Below are 24619 nucleotides of genomic sequence, written 5' to 3' on the forward strand. Positions count from 1 at the left end.
CTGAGAGGTCACTAGAGGAAGAGGGAGGGGTACATGGGGTCACTGAGAGGTCGCTAGAGGAAGAGGGAGGGGTACATGGGGTCACTGAGAGGTCGCTAGAGGAAGAGGGAGGGGTACATGGGGTCACTGAGAGGTCGCTAGAGGAAGAGGGAGGGGTACAGGGGGTCACTGAGAGGTAACTAGAGGAAGAGGGAGGGGTACATGGGGTCACTGAGAGGTCGCTAGAGAAGAGGGAGGGGTACACGGGGTCACTGAGAGGTCACTAGAGGAAGAGGGAGGGGTACATGGGGTCACTGAGAGGTAACTAGAGGAAGAGGGAAGGGTACATGGGGTCACTGAGAGGTAACTAGAGGAAGAGGGAGGGGTACATGGGGTCACCGAGAGGTCGCTAGAGGAAGAGGGAGGGGTACATGGGGTCACTGAGAGGTAGATAGAGGATGAGGGAGGGTACAGGGGGTCACTGAGAGGTCGCTAGAGGAAGAGGGAGGGGTACATGGGGTCACCGAGAGGTCGCTAGAGGAAGAGGGAGGGGTACATGGGGTCACTGAGAGGTAGATAGAGGATGAGGGAGGGTACAGGGGGTCACTGAGAGGTCGCTAGAGGAAGAGGGAGGGGTACAGGGGGTCACTGAGAGGTCGCTAGAGGAAGAGGGAGGGGTACATGGGGTCACTGAGAGGTCGCTAGAGGAAGAGGGAGGGGTACATGGGGTCACTGAGAGGTAGATAGAGGATGAGGGAGGGTACAGGGGGTCACTGAGAGGTCGCTAGAGGAAGAGGGAGGGGTATAGGGGGTCACTGAGAGGTCGCTAGAGGAAGAGGGAGGGGTACATGGGGTCACTGAGAGGTCGCGAGAGGAAGAGGGAGAGGTACATGGGGTCACTGAGAGGTAGCTAGAGGAAGAGGGAGGGGTACATGGGGTCACTGAGAGGTAGATAGAGGAAGAGGGAGGGGTACATGGGGTCACTGAGAGGTAGATAGAGGAAGAGGGAGGGGTACATGAGGTCACTGCGAGGTCGCTAGAGGAAGAGGGAGGGGTACATGGGGTCACTTTCGAGGTCACTAGAGGAAGAGGGAGGGGTACATGGGGTCACTGAGAGGTAGATAGAGGATGAGGGAGGGTACAGGGGGTCACTGAGAGGTAGCTAGAGGAAGAGGGAGGGGTACATGGGGTCACAGAGAGGAAGAGAGTTCGACAAGTTTGTTATGAGAAAGATGAGATATTTAAACAGGAAAAGAGATGGTGGGATGGAAAAATGAAATAAAAAGGGGCAAATTGGGAGGATATTTGAGTAATGCAAGGGGAGATAACTGAAAGGTAATCAAGTTAGATCTGTAAGAAATAAATGTCATGTTCATCTACCTACCATTTCTGTGGAGGGGGGGGGGGGGAGCTAAAATCACATCATCTCTGAAAGAGTTGGTTGTGAGGAGTAGGGGTAAAAAATGATACAATTTTGAGTTGGAAGGTTATAACAGGGCAATTAAAGCAGTTCTTTCCGTACAGTTATGTGTAACACATTAATAGTTCTATACATACTGTTGAGTACATTTGTTGTGAATATCAAAAGCATAGGGCATAGAGACCAGTTATAGACAACACATTACCCGCCTAAAACCACCCGCTGGGAGTGTAGCCTACATCAACTATACACAAAATGCATCCAATCTTTCTTCATTTCAAACTTGAGTTGAGATATTTATTAAAGTTTAAAGGTTAGGGTATGTATGCCACAGTCTAAGATTTAGGGTGATAGTTTAAATCTGTATGATATTGGGTTTTAAGTGATAGTAAACACATACAAACACCCCATAATACCTGGCAGTAGTTCTCTGTATGTTAGTAAACAAATCGGCCATGCAGCCTCCCCGCCAACGCCAACCGTTGGAGGTACCCTGTACTTACTGTGAAGGTCTTGTCCGATTCCTGGTGGAGACTTGACACAGATTTCATATATGAAAACAGGATAGAAATGAAGTATTCAGTTCTAAGGCTTACACTGTTGTAGTAGTACAAATCCTATTTACTTGTGTGGTCCACCTGTTCGGTTTGTAATACACACACTATATGTGTAGGGAGACACTGCACACATTTAGGACTTGGACACAGTCTAACACATGTACCACAGCCCTGCTTGTTATATCCAACACAGCCCTGTATGTTATACATAAGACAGACCCCTGGTTTATAACGGGCACCATCTGTAGTATCACATGTGAAGTGATAGGTAGGACACTTTCAGTGTAATGTTATAAAACATGTGTAAACATTGATTTCCAGGTCAACCCTCTAATCAACTTCAGTGGCTGTGTAATGTTATAATAATGTCTATTGGGGATCCTCTCTGGTATTTGGGTATAGTCTGACTAACCAGTGTTATCTGACAACCTGTCTAATCTGACAACCAAACACCTGCCAACAGTTACCAGACAACCTGTCTAATCTGACAACCAAACACCTGGCAACAGTTACCAGACAACCTGTCCAATCTGACAACCAAACACCTGACAACTGTGCTACATGACAACCTGTCCAATCTGACAACCAAACACCTGACAACTGTGCTACATGACAACCTGTCCAATCTGACAACCAAACACCTGACAACTGTGCTACATGACGACAACCTGTCCAATCTGACAACCAAACACCTGACAACTGTGTTACATGACAACCTGTCCAATCTAACAACCTAATAAATGCCAACTGGCTAACTCAACAACCTGTCCAATCGGACAACCAAACACCTGGCAACAGTTACCAGACAACCTGTCCAATCTGACAACCAAACACCTGGCAACAGTTACCAGACAACCTGTCTAATCTGACAACCAAACACCTGACAACAGTTACCAGACAACCTGTCCAATCTGACAACCAAACACCTGGCAACAGTTACCAGACAACCTGTCCAATCTAACAACCAAACACCTGGCAACAGTTACCAGACAACCTGTCCAATCTAACAACCTAATAAATGCCAACTGGCTAACTCAACAACCTGTCCAATCTGACAACCAAACACCTGGCAACTGTCTAACTCAACAACCTGTCTTATCTGACAAACACCTGACAACTGTTTAACCTAACAACCTGCCGAGTCTGACATACAAACACCTAACAACTGTGTTACATGACAACCTGTCCAATCTGACAACTGTTTAACCTAACAACCTGTCCAATCTGACAATCAAACACCTGACAACTGTTTAACCTAACAACCTGCCCAGTCTGACATACAAACACCTGACAACTGTGCTACATTGACAACCTGTCTAATCTGACATCTAAACACCTGGCAACAGTTTAACCTAACCAGGTCAACTGTACAATCTTAAAGAGTTCCTGTATTGTGCTACTTTTTACCCATTCAGACAACTTGTTGTATCTGACAGCCTGCTCTATCTGACAGCCTGCTCTATCTGACAGTCTGCTCTATCTGACAGCCTACTCTATCTGACAGCCTGCTCTATCTGACAGCCTGCTCTATCTGACAGCCTGCTCTATCTGACAACCTGCTCTATCTGACAGCCTACTCTATCTGACAGCCTACTCTATCTGTCAGCCTGCTCTATCTGACAGCCTACTCTATCTGACAGCCTACTCTATCTGACAGCCTACTCTATCTGACAGCCTGCTCTATCTGACAGCCTACTCTATCTGACAGCCTACTCTATCTGACAATCTGTATTTTTGGACAGCCTGCTCTATCTGACAGCCTACTCTATCTGACAGCCTACTCTATCTGACAGCCTACTCTATCTGACAATCTGTATTTTTGGACAGCCTGCTCTATCTGACAGCCTACTCTATCTGACAGTCTGTTCTATCTGACAGCCTACTCTATCTGACAGCCTACTCTATCTGACAGCCTACTCTATCTGACAGCCTGCTCTATCTGACAGCCTACTCTATCTGACAGCCTACTCTATCTGACAGCCTACTCAATCTGACAGCCTACTCTATCTGACAGCCTACTCTATCTGACAGCCTGCTCTATCTGACAGCCTACTCTATCTGACAGCCTACTCTATCTGACAATCTGTATTTTTGGACAGCCTGCTCTATCTGACAGCCTACTCTATCTGACAGCCTACTCTATCTGACAGCCTACTCTATCTGACAGCCTGCTCTATCTGACAGCCTACTCTATCTGACAGCCTACTCTATCTGACAGCCTGCTCTATCTGACAGCCTGCTCTATCTGACAGCCTGCTCTATCTGACAGCCTACTCTATCTGACAGCCTACTCTATCTGACAGCCTGCTCTATCTGACAGCCTGCTCTATCTGACAGCCTACTCTATCTGACAGCCTACTCTATCTGACAGCCTACTCTATCTGACAGCCTACTCTATCTGACAGCCTACTCTATCTGACAGCCTGCTGTATCTGACAGCCTGCTCTATCTGACAGCCTGCTCTATCTGACAGCCTGCTCTATCTGACAGCCTGCTCTATCTGACAGCCTACTCTATCTGACAGCCTACTCTATCTGACAGCCTGCTCTATCTGACAGTCTGCTCTATCTGACAGCCTACTCTATCTGACAGCCTGCTCTATCTGACAGCCTACTCTATCTGACAGCCTGCTCTATCTGACAATCTGTATTTTTGGACAGCCTGCTCTATCTGACAGCCTACTCTATCTGACAGCCTGCTCTATCTGACAGCCTACTCTATCTGACAGCCTACTCTATCTGACAATCTGTATTTTTGGACAGCCTACTCTATCTGACAGCCTACTCTATCTGACAATCTGTATTTTTGGACAGCCTGCTCTATCTGACAGCCTGCTCTATCTGACAGCCTGCTCTATCTGACAGCCTGCTCTATCTGACAGCCTACTCTATCTGACAGCCTGCTCTATTTGACAGCCTGCTCTATCTGACAGCCTGCTCTATCTGACAGCCTGCTCTATCTGACAGCCTACTCTATCTGACAGCCTGCTCTATCTGACAGCCTGCTCTATCTGACAGCCTGCTCTATCTGACAGCCTGCTCTATCTGACAGCCTACTCTATCTGACAGCCTACTCTATCTGACAGCCTGCTCTATCTGACAGCCTACTCTATCTGACAACCTGCTCTATCTGACAGCCTACTCTATCTGACAGCCTACTCTATCTGACAATCTGTATTTTTGGACGGCCTGCTCTATCTGACAGCCTGCTCTATCTGACAGCCTGCTCTATCTGACAGCCTGCTCTATCTGACAGCCTACTCTATCTGACAGCCTGCTCTATCTGACAGCCTACTCTATCTGACAGCCTACTCTATCTGACAGCCTACTCTATCTGACAACCTGCTCTATCTGACAGCCTACTCTATCTGACAGCCTACTCTATCTGACAGCCTGCTCTATCTGACAGCCTACTCTATCTGACAATCTGTATTTTTGGACATCCTGCTCTATCTGACAATCTGTATTTTTGGACAGCCTACTCTATCTGACAGCCTGCTCTATCTGACAGCCTGCTCTATCTGACAGCCTGCTCTATCTGACAGCTTGCTCTATCTGACAGCCTACTCTATCTGACAGCCTACTCTATCTGACAGCCTGCTCTATCTGACAGCCTACTCTATCTGACAGCCTGCTCTATCTGACAGCCTGCTCTATCTGACAGCCTGCTCTATCTGACAATCTGTATTTTTGGACAGCCTGCTCTATCTGACAGCCTACTCTATCTGACAGCCTACTCTATCTGACAGCCTACTCTATCTGACAGCCTACTCTATCTGACAGCCTGCTCTATCTGACAGCCTGCTCTATCTGACAGCCTGCTCTATCTGACAATCTGTATTTTTGGACAGCCTGCTCTATCTGACAGCCTGCTCTATCTGACAGCCTGCTCTATCTGACAGCCTACTCTATCTGACAATCTGTATTTTTGGACGGCCTGCTCTATCTGACAGCCTACTCTATCTGACAGCCTGCTCTATCTGACAGCCTACTCTATCTGACAGCCTACTCTATCTGACAGCCTGCTCTATCTGACAGCCTACTCTATCTGACAGCCTACTCTATCTGACAGCCTACTCTATCTGACAGCCTACTCTATCTGACAGCCTACTCTATCTGACAGCCTACTCTATCTGACAGCCTACTCTATCTGACAATCTGTATTTTTGGAAGGCCTGCTCTATCTGACAGCCTGCTCTATCTGACAGCCTACTCTATCTGACAGCCTGCTCTATCTGACAGCCTACTCTATCTGACAGCCTGCTCTATCTGACAGCCTGCTCTATCTGACAGCCTACTCTATCTGACAGCCTGCTCTATCTGACAGCCTACTCTATCTGACAGCCTACTCTATCTGACAGCCTACTCTATCTGACAGCCTACTCTATCTGACAGCCTACTCTATCTGACAGCCTACTCTATCTGACAATCTGTATTTTTGGAAGGCCTGCTCTATCTGACAGCCTGCTCTATCTGACAGCCTGCTCTATCTGACAGCCTACTCTATCTGACAGCCTGCTCTATCTGACAGCCTACTCTATCTGACAGCCTGCTCTATCTGACAGCCTACTCTATCTGACAGCCTGCTCTATCTGACAGCCTACTCTATCTGACAGCCTGCTCTATCTGACAGCCTACTCTATCTGACAGCCTACTCTATTTGACAGCCTGCTCTATCTGACAGCCTGCTCTATCTGACAGCCTGCTCTATCTGACAGCCTGCTCTATCTGACAGCCTGCTCTATCTGACAGCCTACTCTATCTGACAGCCTACTCTATCTGACAATCTCAGTATTTTTGGACAGCCTACCCTATCTGACAATCTGTATTTTTGGACAGCCTGCTCTATCTGACAGCCTGCTCTATCTGACAGCCTACTCTATCTGACAGCCTACTCTATCTGACAGCCTACTCTATCTGACAGCCTGCTCTATCTGACAGCCTGCTCTATCTGACAATCTGTATTTTTGGACAGCCTGCTTTATCTGACAGCCTGCTCTATCTGACAATCTGTATTTTTGGACAGCCTGCTCTATCTGACAACCTGCTCTATCTGACAGCCTGCTCTATCTGACAGCCTGCTCTATCTGACAGCCTACTCTATCTGACAGCCTACTCTATCTGACAACCTGCTCTATCTGACAGCCTGCTCTATCTGACAGCCTACTCTATCTGACAACCTGCTCTATCTGACAGCCTGCTCTATCTGACAGCCTACTCTATCTGACAGCCTGCTCTATCTGACAGCCTACTCTATTTGACAGCCTACTCTATCTGACAGCCTCCTCTATTTGACAGCCTACTCTATCTGACAGCCTGCTCTATCTGACAACCTGCTCTATCTGACAGCCTGCTCTATCTGACAGCCTGCTCTATCTGACAGCCTGCTCTATCTGACAGCCTGCTCTATCTGACAGCCTACTCTATCTGACAGCCTGCTCTATTTGACAGCCTGCTCTATCTGACAGCCTGCTCTATCTGACAGCCTACTCTATCTGACAGCCTGCTGTATCTGACAGCCTGCTCTATCTGACAGCCTACTCTATCCGACAGCCTACTCTATCTGACAATCTGTATTTTTGGACAGCCTACTCTATCTGACAGCCTACTCTATCTGACAGCCTACTCTATCTGACAGCCTACTCTATCTGACAGCCTACTCTATCTGACAGCCTGCTCTATCTGACAGCCTACTCTATCTGACAGCCTGCTCTATCTGACAGCCTACTCTATCTGACAGCCTGCTCTATCTGACAATCTGTATTTTTGGACAGCCTGCTCTATCTGACAGCCTGCTCTATCTGACAGCCTGCTCTATCTGACAATCTGTATTTTTGGACAGCCTACTCTATCTGACAGCCTGCTGTATCTGACAGCCTGCTCTATCTGACAGCCTACTCTATCTGACAGCCTACTCTATCTGACAATCTGTATTTTTGGACAGCCTGCTCTATCTGACAGCCTGCTCTATCTGACAGCCTACTCTATCTGACAGCCTGCTCTATCTGACAGCCTGCTCTATCTGACAGCCTGCTCTATCTGACAGCCTACTCTATCTGACAGCCTGCTCTATCTGACAGCCTGCTCTATCTGACAGCCTACTCTATCTGACAGCCTGCTCTATCTGACAGCCTACTCTATCTGACAGCCTACTCTATCTGACAGCCTGCTCTATCTGACAGCCTACTCTATCTGACAGCCTGCTCTATCTGACAGCCTACTCTATCTGACAGCCTACTCTATCTGACAGCCTACTCTATCTGACAGCCTACTCTATCTGACAGCCTGCTCTATCTGACAGCCTACTCTATCTGACAACCTGCTCTATCTGACAGCCTGCTCTATCTGACAGCCTACTCTATCTGACAGCCTGCTCTATCTGACAGCCTACTCTATCTGACAACCTGCTCTATCTGACAGCCTGCTCTATCTGACAGCCTGCTCTACCTGACAGCCTACTCTATCTGACAGCCTACTCTATCTGACAGCCTGCTCTATCTGACAGCCTGCTCTATCTGACAGCCTACTCTATCTGACAGCCTACTCTATCTGACAGCCTGCTCTATCTGACAGCCTACTCTATCTGACAGCCTACTCTATCTGACAGCCTACTCTATCTGACAGCCTACTCTATCTGACAGCCTACTCTATCTGACAGCCTGCTCTATCTGACAGCCTACTCTATCTGACAATCTGTATTTTTGGACAGCCTGCTCTATCTGACAACCTTCCACAACTAATTCTGTGGTGTCCAGAGTCTGAAGCCATATTGTTAACATATGGAATTGTGTCAAGGCCAAACAAGCCCCCTGTCTCTAGAATATCAAAATTATAAATGAAATGGCATGGGCTTTATCATTTTGGTCTCTACGGTAATTCTAGCCTAAGTTTCAAACTAGAGGATAATAATCTAGCATTAGAATTCAGCTGAGCAATCCTTTACACAACCTTGGTTTATCAGAACACATAAATCTATTTATTATCATGGAGAAGCTGTCTAGTCTGGTGAATACCTAACATCATTGTATGGCCAATGTAAGAAATAGATAGCAGGTTATATTTCAAAATATTCCATATATGTACTGTGTATTTACATTTTCTAAAACAGTTTTAATCTGAAGGTAAACAAATTAGAAAATAATAAAATCTAAAATTTTTGATGCATCACAGTGAAAGTTAGATATTAATTCAGCGATTTGAGTTTTAGTAGGCGACGGTGTCTAACAGGTCGCCTGAAAAAAGACTTTAATAAAACTTCAAAGATGACAAGCATTCAGATAGACTTCAAACAACTAAACAAAGAGTTACCTGTATATGAACAGGCTTCTTCAACAGCTGTTTGTTATATCTTTGATGCTGAAACACTTCAGTCCTCAGAAAGGTATAGAAAACTCAAGAGTTGTGAAGGCCTAAACCACCTAGGTTACTTGAACAGACTTTTTCTTTATTTATGATATTTTATGATGCTTTATATGCCTCTGTCTGCAAAATATTCTGTGAAAGAATTATACGAAGTGTATAATTTCCTACAATGTCAGATTTTGTACCGAGAACCATGGGACAGTAATGTATATATAGTAATGTCTTCCATCTTCTGTCAGTGACAGAATGAGTATACCTTGTACTTTTTCATACTAAAGCAAACTGATGGACATCTCTATACCTTAAGACAATTTTAAGGATACAAGCATACATTTTTCTTATATAAAGCCTCTGAGAAGTCAGGAAATGAAACAGCCGAATATTCTTGATTACATCTTAAGCTGCATGGAATATTGTATAGACTAGATACGAACCCTGAAATATACAATCTTTACACCTGAGAAACATTCAGAAGGGTGAAGATTAAGTTTCATGACACATTGGAGCCAGATCCTCTACCTCCTGCATAACAATCTAAATATCAGTTTAAATTTAATCTTTTAAAATCATTTAATCTTTTTAATATCAATGGACATTTAAATGTAAATCCCTCACTGTAATTCAACAATAATTTAATCCAGTGACTTCTGGACTCTTGGAAAATGGGGCAGGTGATTAGAGGATTGAATTACAGGGAAATTTATGCTTTGTTATGTTATTCCAAAGCAAGAATCTGTTCTAGGCCAATCTTCTAAAACCTTATTACAGGCTTATTACAGGGTGTGATGTTCTACTACAGCTTTCATGCATAAAAAAATGTTTTGAAACACACCAACACAAACAGTAAAAGTTCAAACCAGGTATTTATATTCTCATTAAAAACAGGTATTTACATTCTCATTAAAAACAGGTATTCATTTCTCAGGTTCAAAATTCATTGGATGAATAAAGACTTGATAATAGTAAATTAATCATTAAATAAAATTCATAAAATTCCACAAACACATGCATTGTATCACTATTTCTTATGGGGACAAAGAGACCTAATTTAGAAGTACATTTTATTTTTAAAATTCTAAATGAGAAACATGGCTTCCTTTTTTTTATTCAATAATATAAAACAGCATAATGTAGGTAATATATATCAGGACAATGATCATGACCTATCGCCTCTTAGAGTCACCCACACATTTAAACCTTAAGCTGTTGATATTTTTCTGTACAAAGCAAATGTTTATTTGTTAATTAACTGTGATATATACGTTTAGTATAAATTCAATAACATTTAGATTTTTTTTTCATTTCTGGGCTTGGTCAAAAAACTGAATTATATTGCATGCATACATTTATTATCTTAGATGTTTCATTATACACTCCACAATACTGATTTTTCTATTTCAGCTCCTTATCACATAGCATTGGCCTTAACAACCTATGCCCTTAGATAAATGGATGAAAACAATATTATTTGCATTTCTTTTTAAATTAAGTTTTGCAGATTAATTATTGATATTATTTTTTCCAGAATTTGTGTTATCAAAGAAGGCAAACACAATGTGATACAGCTAACCAAATAATGGGATGCTGATCAAATTCGGTCCAAACAACATTTATTTTTTAGTTTTGTGGAGGATTCATCTTCATCTTAGTATGTATACTTATAGATTATCTTTGTTATGTGTATATATTTAAATCATAATATAATTTTAAAAAATTGAGTTACTAAAATATTTCAATATTTCTGAGAAAAGAATTCTTAATTAAAGAATGTACTGAATTGTTTCAAATCTGATCAAGTTTTATTATTATGCTAACAAATCTTTATCAGTTAGGGGTCAAAGGTCGTGATACATGTCACCTGTCAATGAAGAACATGTAAATCATCAGAACAGGGCTACAATAACAGTGTTAGAGGACAGAGGGAGACAGACAGGGCATGTTCCTAACAAATATTTACTTAATGGCACTGTCAAATACATGTATGACAGGAAAATCATAAAATATACCAGTAGGCTTAATTTTTAATCAGAAACTTGTATCCTGTCTAGAATTATGGCCTGTCTAAAAATGGCAAAGCATGTTAATGCTGTATACATGTATCCTGTACAATCTTATGTGAGTTTGCAGATTTTTGTGCAATAATGATACGTTTGCTAATCTTTTGTGCAATTATGTATTTTTATGAAAAATCCTTAATGAATATCCCTGATCTCATTATGAAAGACATTTTTGAAACAACCTATAGCCTGCTAACCTATTATTATCTGACAATGATCTCATTATGAAAGACATTTTTGAAACAACCTATAGCCTACTATATCTGTTATTATCCGACAATGAATTATTTACATCAGATAAAGATTCTAGCTGGCAAAGTGTCTGAGGAACCGTGACGATATCGGAGGGTAATTAATACAGGTAACTGGTAATTATAATACACTGTAGTTTCACAGTATTACAAAGTATTCATTACCATGTAATAAATAATAAAAAAAACAATCAACACTCGTAATGCTGTTAAATCTTTAGGAGTTGGACACACGTACAAACATTTAGGCTATATTAGCTCTTTGTTTGACTGATAACCTTATCTGAGAAATATTTTAAGTCTTTGTTGTAAGTTGTATGACACTTAGATGACTCAAAGCAAACTGTCAATGTTTGTATAGGGTAGGTTGTACAGAGACAAAGATAAACAGTCGCACAAAGAAACAAAATCAAATTCTAAATCAATATTCTAGACAAAAATATCTACAGAATATTCAAATATAACTCCATGTTATCATGCTTGCTTTTTTTTATATAATGTTGATTGATTTGAAAGACTCTCAAGTTTCCAATGTTAAGGAAACAGTACTTGTTGGAGCCATTATTAAGCTGTGTGGAGTTTACACAAGCTATCTTTATCTTTCTAACACTCATGTGGATTTCTTTCTCGCAACAAATGCTATGGATTTCGAAATTCTTTTTGTTACAGATATTTCACATTTTTTTTAACCATATTGATTTAGACAAATTCTAAGGCCTTGTCTGGTGTAAAGGAATGATCCAAACAAGACTTAAGACATAGAAAATCAATCTGTTTTAAAGAGATTAACAAGTATGAAAACTTAACATCAGCAGATCAAAACTAAACCATATGTCATGTTTCCTCACCATTTGTTTGCTCCAACTGACAACCCTTTATAATACTCACTTTTCATAATCAATAATGGACAGAATCTCTTTTACATTTGACCTTGACCTTATCCCGACCAATGCCATTAGATCAAATGACCTTGGCCTAAAACAGGGGCTTATTTGTGGACAGGGACTTAGTTGTGGGCAGGGACTTATTTGTGGACAGGGACTTATTTGTGGGCAGGGACTTATTTGTGGACAGGGACTTATTTGTGGAGAGGGACTTATTTGTGTACAGGGGCTTATTTGTGGATGGGGGCTTATTTGTGGACAGGGACTTATTTGTGGATGGGGCTTATTTGTGGACAGGGACTTATTTGTGGATGGGGGCTTATTTGTGGACAGGGACTTATTTGTGGACAGGGACTTATTTGTGGACAGGGACTTATTTAGGGACTTATTTGTGGACGGTGACATATTTTTGGACAGGGACCTATTTTTGGATAAATGTTATACAGCAAGGTACGTAATTGACACTTCGTATGTGTAATGTACATCCTTGATATATTACACACAACTATCCCCAACTTATTAATGACTACAGGATCAAAGCTGACCAGTATGGGAGACAGCATATATAATTAATCACTCGGTTTACATAATTAATCCTAACTGACCAGTGGTCATTCCCTATATATAATCAATTATAGCCAGTCTTTACACCTGGGACATGAAGACTGACCACAGACATAATGATTAAATGACCCATAGTGTGTATTACCATTCCCACCTGGCCTTAAGCTCCTGTAAGCCTGGATTTATAAACTGTACAATGATTGGAAAACAAGTTATATCAACTTATATTAAGAAAACTTGTGGCCTCATGGGATGGTAGAGAAACCCTACATGGTTTGATAGGTGACCTCCTGTATCTTTTTTACATCGGTGGGTGAGTGGGGGTTCGATCCTCTGGTTGCCTAGACTTGTGAACAGCCCCTTGACTTATGATCAGCCCCTAGACTTGTGATCAGCCCCTATAGTTGTGATCAGCCCCTAGACTTGTGATCAGCCCCTAGAGTTGTGATCAGCCCCTACAGTTGTGATCAGCCCCTAGAGTTGTGATCAGCCCCTACAGTTGTGATCAGCCCCTAGACTTGTGATCAGCCCCTAGACTTGTGATCAGCCACTAGAGTTGGTCAACTGGGACTAGTACCTCAATATATTGATTTAGTCCACTAGTTAGAAAGACTGCAGTTGATTTGAAACAGTCTGTAATATAATGGGGGGCCGTGGTGCCCGAGTGGTTAAGGTGTCCCGACACTTTAACACTAGCCCTCCACCTCTGGGTTGCGCGTTCGAAACCTACATGGGGCAGTTGCCAGGTACTGACCGTAGGTCGGTGGTTTTTCTCCGGGTACTCCGGCTTTCCTCCACCTCCAAAACCTGGCACGTCCTTAAATGACCCTGGCTGTTAATAGGACGTTAAACAAAAACAAACCAAACAAACCAAACTGTAATATAATAGTTCTTAATGTAAAAATGTTCCTAAGTCAATAGATAGATTGGTACATCACACAAGCCCCTTGCAAGCCAAGATACATAGTATTATGTATAATTACTTAAACTGAATGAGCAGTGGAAAGGCACAGAATGAGGAAGTCAGCCTAAACCTTGTCCATATGGAACCACAAATAAATGATACAGTACCTACATCCTCCAATAAGCCCATGCCTGATGATATGCCCATCAATGTCAATTACAGTTCAGCTGAAATGCTATGTTGTACGGTAATAATCCCAGCCCTTAATTAGTATAAGTATTGGCCCACTGGGTTAATTAATGATTAACTACACTTCACAACTTGTTGAAAATATAGGAAAAATTCAGAACTTAAGCAAGTCTATGTCAAGGAAAGACAGATTGATCAAATGAGCATTACCACAGGGACATATTTATGTTCCCAACAACACGTTCATTTAAAACAATCCAGAGTCTTTTGTTTAAAGACTAAAGATTATATTGGTAGATCAGTGAGATAAGGAACCTTTTATATGTTTCAATTAGTGCACCAATCATCTCCCCCCCCCCCCCCCCCCCCCCCCCCTCCCCCAAAAAAAAGATTAAAAAAAGATTAAAAAATAGATTGCGCTTATAGGGGCAGGTGCCCTTATAAGGTTGATTGTGGCATATGTATACTGGACTGAGGGTTGAGAATTTGTACAAGTCCCTGTGAGCTTGACAGCTGTATCTGAGGATGTATTGGGTCATAAACAATACTGTATAGATTTAAGTTAAACATCTAAAACAACTGTCTCCTACATATGATACATTACAACCCGGAAAACATCTGCTTTACAGACAAAGCTTGTTTTGAAAGTCATATGTCTGTAAAAACTTACTGAATAAAACTAGGTCATTGTGAAGTTACTGGGGTGGAATCTTCTTAGAAAAGGAAATTTGTACCTCTGTCTATGTATAGAGTCAGACGTTGATGCCTAAATAAGTCAGGATCTTATCAAGGTAAAATGCATCTATAATGACTATGGAAAAGACATATCAGGTATGACAGTGGCAGAAAGTCAGAGATCCCTTTTTAAGTTTGGGTTTGTTTTTGTTTAACTTCCTATAAACAGCCAGGGTCATTTTATTTAAGTACGTGCCAGGTTTTGGAGGTGGAGGAAAGCGGAGTACCCGGAGAAAAACCACTGACCTACGGCCAGTACCTGGCAACTGCCCCACATAGGTTTCAAACTCGCAACCCAGAGGTGGAGGGCTTAAAGTGTCGGGACAACTTAACCACTCGGCCACCACGGCCCCTTCCCTTTTTTTTTTTTTTTCTTAAGTGAGAGCCATGTAGACTTGGTGGAAGCAACACAAAATTAAGAAATCTGTTACATTGCTACCTATAAATCTTCAATATTCCCTAACTTTAAAGGTTTCCAATGGGAAGCCTTACAGAATTTAAGGAAAAAATTTTAGTTAAAGAACCTTCCTTAAATTCTATAATGCTTTCCTACAGGAAATTTTAAGTTAAGGAATTTTGATGAAACTGGCACCAGATAAAGTAGATATCAACATATAAATTTACATTCCAGTCCATAGTGGTTATATCCAGAGATCCAGGAGAGAATTAAATTATGACATCTGTTACTTATAACCATACAGTGCTCTAATGGCCGTGGTCTGAGGATCCTATCTAATTATCAGCAAACGGTTGACAATGTAATTGTTGGTGTCTTCTTAATTCATAGTGACAGATCATCGAAATTAGAAATTTTGGCAATTTAGACATTGATCTGCCAAACCTCCAAATTAAATCTCCGTTAAAATGTCCCCACTATGCTGTATATATGATGGAACTGACATGAAGTTTGTTCCCACACCTGTGAATAAGTTTGACATAAATTTTATCAACAGAAATCTGAGAAAAAAAAACGTTAATGGAATTTTGAATCTTATCATAAGGTATGTGATTCAGTTATAAAACTTTGGTGGTACATGTATCTATAAAATTCAGACTTTCAGTATTTATTTATTTTGTTTTTTTCAAATACAGGTGCTCTTAATACATGTGACAGGTGCATTGGTGCATTCCCATCCAACCTATAATCACAATCTAACGAGGGATCACCGCACCGATAATTGGCATTTAATATGTTCATGACAAAGACATTCCCAATTTGAGTTGAATTCTTTTTACCATGGCAGAAACTGGTGTTTAAAAGGATTTTTTTTAAATACATTATGTAAATTAGGTTCCATACCTGGACAATTGATCTAGGTCATAGAAAGATTTACATGCATGGTCATTTCAATATGTGACTATATCCTAGTTAGGCTGTGTAGTCTTCTAAATATACATAGGTTTATATATAATAGAGATATATATTGATATATATATTTTAAAATATTAAAAAAAAAGGTCTAAAATGTATTTTTATTAATTGCTGAAATTCAACATGTCGTTTTTCTAGTTTGATAAATGAATATTACATAATAGTATTATCCAAGTATCAAATGACTCAAAGTTGAACCTCTGCATTGTCAGAAAATCTATAAAACAAATGACATAAGTGATAAACATACAATGATAAGATATTGTATATATGTTACCTGTAATTTTATGAATATCATTTGTGTAACTTTTGAAAATTGTAGCCGCAATATAATACTGCTTGGTTAGAGAGAGGTTCTCTTTAGCTCGATCAATTGCATTTACAGGTTTAGTATCAGAAACCAATGGTTTCAGGTTCGATCCCAAGCAGAGGCATAGACCTAAATATAATTGATCATGACCTCTGTGACATTTGTTTTCATGAAAGTTTGAATATGATCGGTCTTATAAAGCAAATACTTGATTGATACGAACTCTGTGAATTATATGACAATAATAAATCAGTTAAGTGTTACCTGTAGCTGTGATAATACCATCCGTTTTCCAGACTGTTTCTGTCTTTGTGTTATAAAGCCTTTTAGCACCTACACCTTACCTTTCTCTCCTACCTGTGTCATCACAGGTAATAAATCGTAATCAATGCTGCCCATTGTTCAGGTGCTAATAATTTACCTTTAAATCCTTGCTCCTGATAAAGACGATCTGCAAACTATCCCTCCAGGTAAATGATCAACAACAACAGAAATGCCAGGTGAAAATCCTAATCTCGTTAGGTAAATATAAACACTTAGGCACTTGTTATCACAAAAAAAGAGGACAGAATCACGTCAATTTTGAGCTGTAAAACAAGCGTGTAGTTTTCACTTTGTCTGACATCCCTACCAAGTTACACTGTCAAGAATACTACAGTTTTAGTATCGGAAACCATCACATCGGTGTGTTGAACTAGTGTCTGACCTCGACTAATACCAAATCGTGGGCTTATATGACAAGCCACCCAGTCATTGTTGTAAATGACAACCTCCTCTATTACACCTGAATGTGCCGCAATTTTTTCACCTGAGTATAGTCTGTTTCGGAAAAATATCTTACACTGGAATTTTACTAATCAATTAATACGTTTGACAAATGACAGCTACCTTCAGTATTAGTGTATAAGGAATATTTTTGGTGTGCAGCCCAAGAAAAAAACTCTTAAATAAGAAATGGTTATTCAGATATTGAAAAAGAAAATAACAAAAAGTAATAGATTTAACACTTTAAGATGTAGTTGGCTTGGTCTTCAACTACAGCAAGGTCTTTCCCAGGCCAATGATTGACATATACGAGCCGCAATAAACCTAGCGGCTTAAAAAACAATTCACTGCCCTTTCTGTTCAGTCAAGCGAACATTCATTTTCATGCCTAAGCAGTTTTTTTCAAAGAGTAAAAAAAAATCAAATAATTAAATGTAATTATTCTGTCGGAGAATTTTTAGCTCTTTTACATGAATGGAAATTTCAAGCTCTTCAACGCTGGTAATATTAGCTTAAAGACAGGTAATACGAGGAACCAAACAGGTTATATATGAGTTAACATGCAAGTAATATGATGCACCTAGCTCAATATTTGACATAGTAATTGAATATTTTTCTACCCTGGAGTTAACACAGATCTTTAAAAGGGAACAGATATTACAAAATTGTAAGGTACTATGATATTATGAATAAAATTTAATTAAAAACGAATATTTCTAATCATAATTAATCTACAATGTACCGTAGCTGCGTCGGTTATAGCTAACTGGGTAGAAATTATGAGGAAGCTAGCTAGAGCCAAGTAGAAATTGACATACCTTGTAGCTCAAAAGTGATTACCCGATATCCTGTCATTATCCCTATGTGCCAAACACATCAACATTGGAGAAACTAAAGATGTGACTTGTTACTGAACAATAAAACAATAATTATCAGCAGTTTACTGAACTGCAATATAATCAGGTGGGCTTATTACCAGGCATGCAGGGCTATAATTGCTGGAGGAATACAGTATAGCTAATTACTTTTAAGTGTTGTCTTTCTAACTGTCCTTGAATTCTAGATCATATACAGGTAACTCGATAGTGTGATTCGTAACAAATGTTATCTTTCAGAATGCAGCATTTTATTGTCTTGTCCTTTTGACTGAAGTGAAATAGAAACAGGTGGGCTTATTACCAGGCATGGGCTTATTATTGCCCGATAAATATGGTATAACTGATGACTTTGCAAGTGAAGTGTTGTCATTATATATGACTGTCTTTAAATTGATATCCTGTAACTCAATAGCGTGATTCACCAAAAATATTTTCCCTTCAGATTCCAGGGTCTATTTTACTGAACTGCATTTTACATGGGTAAATGGCTCATTTGCAGGCATGTACACATGTTCATAAATTTAAATCACTGCCCCGCCAGGGATCGAACCTGGGACCTCTGGCTTACTAGCCTTAGCTCAACCAATCATTTACCAGTGCTACATATGTATAAGGTAGAAACCTTATAACTGTCGCTTGAATTGTATGCAATGTTCTGTAGGTACCTCAATAGCATGATTCATAACAAATGTTATCTTTCATAATCCTTGTCTTTTGTCCTGCTCAGTTTCAGATTTCTTCATGAAAATTTCAGAAAAATTCTTCAGCTCAAGTTAACGTTTCCTACGTACACAACAGATACCAATGCTGCTATATAGCTAGATATATTGAGTCTATAACCACAGGGTGTTGTCACAGAAGGGGCCTATTTCAAAATCAAAATATTTACAATTTCTGTTACAGAAGAATGTTTTGGAACCAAAGAGCCCGACGGGGTGAACAGGTAAGTCTTCCCTAATAGGAAAGGTAAACCACACCTCTCAGGTACAAAAGGAAAGATAGAAATAAACGATTATTGTCTACAGGTGATGAATGAATGTCTTTAAGATTTGTCACAGATTTAGAAGGACGGTCGTGAAAAGTTTAACTTGTGTTCCCCGACAATCGCCCTGTGTGCAGGAGAATGTTGTCAAAATAATCCTGTTTTAGAATATAATGTGACAATACGGATACCTGAATCGATCAAATTACAATTCTAAACTGAAATACCTGTAAATAGGTCAGATAAGTGTGAGGGCGTAGTCATCAAAAGTATTGTCCCTTTAACGACACAGGAAAGTAAATTTTATATTCACGATACTCTGGCAACATAATTCATTTGAAAAATGCTAGAGTCAAGATGAAGTTAACAAAATCAATAACATAACCTTTTTTATCATACCAGGATACTCATTTTACTTAAACAGACAAAATATTACTAGATTATTGCATGACTATAATTGTCAACCTCCCCTATATACATTTCAATATGATTAACATAAATCAGGAGTAAAAATGTAACGATAAGAGTTAAGTAATTCAAAGATTTTATGGTTTTTAAATTGATCTGCACCCTATACAGTAAATATAACCAAAGATTTTTTTTATTCCGTTAATGTAAGTGCAGAGTAAATAGCATTTGAAAGGTATTGGAATTTAATTTGCACATTTAAATGCCAGGATATCCATGTTGATGCTGTAATTTGGAAACGTTCCATAATGGTGAGTGCCCATTTAAAAATTTAATCTGAGATGATTTTTTTTATGTATTTTTCAACTAAGGTATGTGTAATGCTTGTATATTAAATATATCTCTTCTGCCTTACAGGAAATTTGAACTGTTAAATGCATGGGTACCTTCAGAGAAACAGCACAGCTCTCGTAATGAAAATGTGTTTACCAATTTGTAAGAAAAGATTTTAGACACCATGTTAGGTTACGTTAGGAATTATGTCAACATTGATCAGAGCCTAATGTAATATTGTGAGAATAAGTAAAATATATCCCAAGTAATACAAGTTTGGTGAGACTTAGCAATATCAAAATGTCACCAGCATAGCAGATATGACTCACTGATATTTTCAGAATAAGTAAAATATATCCCAAGTAATACAAGTTTGGTAAGACTTAGCAATATATCAAAATGTCACCAGCATAGCAGATATGACTCATTGATATTTTCAGAATAAGTAAAATATATCCTAAGTAATAAAAGTAAACTTAAGGATTTCCCTTTTGCCAACTTGTGGGATATCTATTTATAGAGTGACAACAATCTAGTGAGCTCATGCTTGAGTGACTTTCCCTTTAGCCTAGTGGTAGAACGTCTGTTTATAGAACAAAGATAGCTATAGCCAATTCAAAACATATATATAGTGCGAGTGGGAATAATTTTCATTAATCTAAATTCCTGTAACAGATTTGGTGCCGTGACCAGTACATGCACATTGTACACTGAGGTTGATGGGAATTTCCTTGTGGTAGAGCATCTGTTTATACAGCTACAGGTCACTATTTCAAGCAATAGCATGGGCATCTTTTATTACCTCTTCCTTTTACACAGTTATCTCCCCTGATATGTCCTTTTACACAGTTATCTCCCCTGATATGGTCCTTTAACACAGTTATCTCCCCTGATATGGTCCTTTTACACAGTTATCTCCCCTGATATGGCCCTTTTACACAGTTATCTCCCCTGATATGGAAATTAAATCTGTTATGATGATAGTTATCATGTCATACAGTTAATTACCTGGTTTATTGCCATACAAGTTTACAAGCAATACCCAACACTATCAATTTAAATACCTGTCTGATAAACTGATAAACTCCTCGATTTACTCTACCACTTGATATGTACAATTCACTCTGTAGAGGTCAGACATCACAAAAAACCCACTTGGGATTCTTCTATAATGCTGATAATTTTCAACCTGTTTTAACACAATGTACCTGTACTTTATTTATTACATTCCTAGGATGATAAAATATTACCTGTTGATGACAGAATCTACCTGTCTTGAGACATATTACCATGTTTAGTAGCGAGACTGGCTGTAAGACTACACCAGTGAAGTGGTACTTGGACAATTCCTGTGGACTATTGAAGACTCAGATGGCCCCCTTTATATGACACTTAATACCCTGTAAGGTTGTTTGTTGTACCCTAAAATGGTTTTCTCTTCAGGAAGCAGACATTTTCTAATAATTTAGTACCACTTGGACCAAGCGACCTTCTTATTTCATGAATTCGTTATAGATGAGTGCTTAAACCACATGAAGTAGGTGGAATGTGTACCATGTTTTATCCACGTTCGGTCAGTTAATCGGCCTCTACCCCCTTCTAACCCCCAAACCCCCACCCATTCCAATATTACATTATATCTACCCAGCTATTCAGATCATATTTCAGGCTTTCTCTCACTGATTTGGGATGGGGGCATATTTGCCGCATTTTTGGAAGAAAACTTAAGAATTGGAAAGGAAATTTTCAGGAGTTAATTGCAAATTTAGGGTATTGGGCTTTGTATCTAGAGGTTCAATTGAGACATAGCGGTCATTTATGGACAGAAGGCAGCAAAATATAAAGATGGCCCTTTATGACTTGGAATATTTGAACATCTTTTATCAGTTTTTTATGACGTCAACTATAAGTATCAGATTTTTAACCAAAGGTTTTGAAGTTTAATATGTGTCATTTGTAGGGTATGAAGTTGTTCATATTGAATCAACTTCTCAAATGTTATAGCCCTTCATAACTTTGGAATCATTAACATCTGTTAGGTTTATGAATCGGTTATTGAATGTACAGGGTACAGTGCCATGTTAAACACTGCCATTGTGGTCATTATAAAAATCGTCTTCACTTTCATGTATTCATCAACAAATGTCCAACAATATTTGAAACGTGACTCTTGTTAAGTTTTTTTAGACCAAATTATTAAAGCCATACCATAATGAAATTGTTTTAGTAGTTGGCTTAATTCTCTCTCCCGATGAATGGAGAGACTGGTAGATAGTGTGTACGATGTTTTTGATGGAATTTAGTATATAATAGTAATGGTATCAAAAATCTTAATAATATCATCTTATCTAGAATTATGTAATGTTAAATGTTCAAAAAGAAGAATCCTTTATTTTAGCAAAAACATTTCACCATAAATAAGAAAATTGTCACATGAAGATTTGAATTAATTTAAACAACAAAACTGGGAACAACTGAAATTAAATCTAGCCTAAACATTTTCTTTCCTTTTCAATTAAATTTCATCAATGTCGGTATAGATATTACAAAAGACAATTTATTGAAGTCTTTGTGTCACCTCTGAGGCTCAATTTTTGGCAATTGCCATACATTTCGAAATACAGTAGAGCTATTCCTTAATTGAAATGTCTATTGTACTGAAATTAATTTCCTTGGAAAGTACATATATTTATAACAGCAAATTTTCTACATTAGGTTTGATGAAACCAATAATCTGAGTGTATCCTAACATATGACTAAACAAACATATTTATCCTCAGGTTTAGTACTGTATTTATCCTCAAAGAAGCCCCCTCCCCTAGTGTAAAAGTTTAGTACTGTATTTATCCTCAAATAAGCCCCCTCCCCTCGTGTAAACGTTCAGTACTGTATTTATCCTCAAATAAGCCCCCTCCCCTCGTGTAAAAGTTCAGTGCCATAATTATCCTCAAATAAGCCTCCTCCCCTAGTGTATAAGTTTAGTACTGTATTTATCCTCAAATAAGCCACATCCCCTAGTGTAAAAGTCTAGTACCATATTTATCCTCAAATAAGCCCCCTCCCATAGTGTATAAGTTTAAATAAGCCCCCTCCCTGTGTGTAAAAGTTTAGTACTGTATTTATCCTCAAATAAGCCTCCTCCCCTAGTGTTAAAGTTTAGTACTGTATTTATCCTCAAATAAGGCCCCTCCCCTAGTGTAAATGTCTAGTACTGTATTCATCCTCAAATAAGCCCCTCCCCTAGTGTATAAGTTTAGTACTGTATTTATCCTCAAATAAGGCCCCTCCCCTAGTGTAAAAGTTTAGTACTGTATTTATCCTCAAATAAGGCCCCTCCCCTAGTGTAAAAGTTTAGTACTGTATTTATCCACAAATAATCCCCCTCCACTAGTGTAAAAGTTTAGTACTGTATTTATCCTCAAATAAGCCCCCTCCATTAGTGTATAAGTTTAGTACTGTATTTATCCTCAAATAAGCCCCCTCCATTAGTGCAAAAGTTTAGTACTGTATTTGTCCTCAAATAAGCCTCATCCCCTAGTGTAAAAGTTTAGTATTGTATTTATCCTCAAATAAGCCTCATCCCCTAGTGTAAAAGTTTAGTGCCATATTTATCTGCAAATAAGCCCTTTCCATTAACGTAAAAGTTTAGTACTGTATCTATCCTCAAATAATTCCCCTCCCCGAGTGTAAAAGTTCAATACCATATTTATCTTCAAATAAGCCTCCTCCTTTAGTGTAAAGTTCCAACACCATATTTATCCTCAAATAAGCCCCTCCTCTAGTGTAAAAGTTCAATATCATATTTATCCTCAAATAAGTTCCCTCCTCTAGTGTAAAAGTTCAACACCATATTTATCCTCAAACAAGCCCCCTCCCCTAGTGTAAAAGTTTAGAATTTAAGTTTTGAGAGGGCTCATTTGTAAACCACTTTGGACTTTTTTTTCTGAAACTGATGATTCAGCAAAAATTGGAGGCTTACTTGTGAGCAGAAACTTATTTGTGGATAAATACGGTTATAATAATTGGGAGCTGTTTTTATTTCCTTGATATTTCCAGTCTGGGTGTCAATAAACTGCTTGCACCCTAACTCAATTCTCTACATACATGTATGTAACAAACTATCTCGATCCAACCACTTAAGTTGTCTACAACATCACCGGGAACCATTATAACACACATCAGCACTTCTCTAACTAATGTTCTCTCTGTGGCTGTATATTAAGGCAATCAGATGAGCTACAAATTCAATTAGTGAGATATTATACTTCTTGTGTTTCCAAATAGGAATGCAGAACCCGCATCAAATAGTGTCGTATATCCAGCTAATTAGCATACATCTGAGCTAATTAGTATACATCTGATCAAATTACCTTACTTCTGAGCTAATTAGTTGAAATGTTAACTGTATTATGAGAAAATAAGTAAGAAATACAATCAGATTCGTTTGATACTAAAGATGGACTCATAATTTCATCAGAAAATCTGTAGCCTAGCTATAATAGTATGACAATCCAAGCAATTAATACAATTTCCAAACTTGAAATAATTGCCCAATTTTACTGAATTTGAAGTACAGTGTATTCCTAAAATATTTAAAGGAAACGTGTAGATTACAGAAAAATTTGTACGATGGGCAAGTACTCGCCCATTTCCCATATTTACTTGCTCAT

The 24619-nt window shown here is 39.2% G+C and overlaps 1 pseudogene; it reads right to left on the minus strand.

Moving 5' to 3' along the window:
* Nucleotides 1-24619, minus strand: part of LOC117317343 — a 92240-nt pseudogene that overhangs the window by 55180 nt on the left and 12441 nt on the right.

This window comes from Pecten maximus, chromosome 19 (genome assembly GCF_902652985.1).
Source record: "Pecten maximus chromosome 19, xPecMax1.1, whole genome shotgun sequence".
NCBI classification, from domain to species: Eukaryota; Metazoa; Mollusca; class Bivalvia; order Pectinida; family Pectinidae; genus Pecten; species Pecten maximus.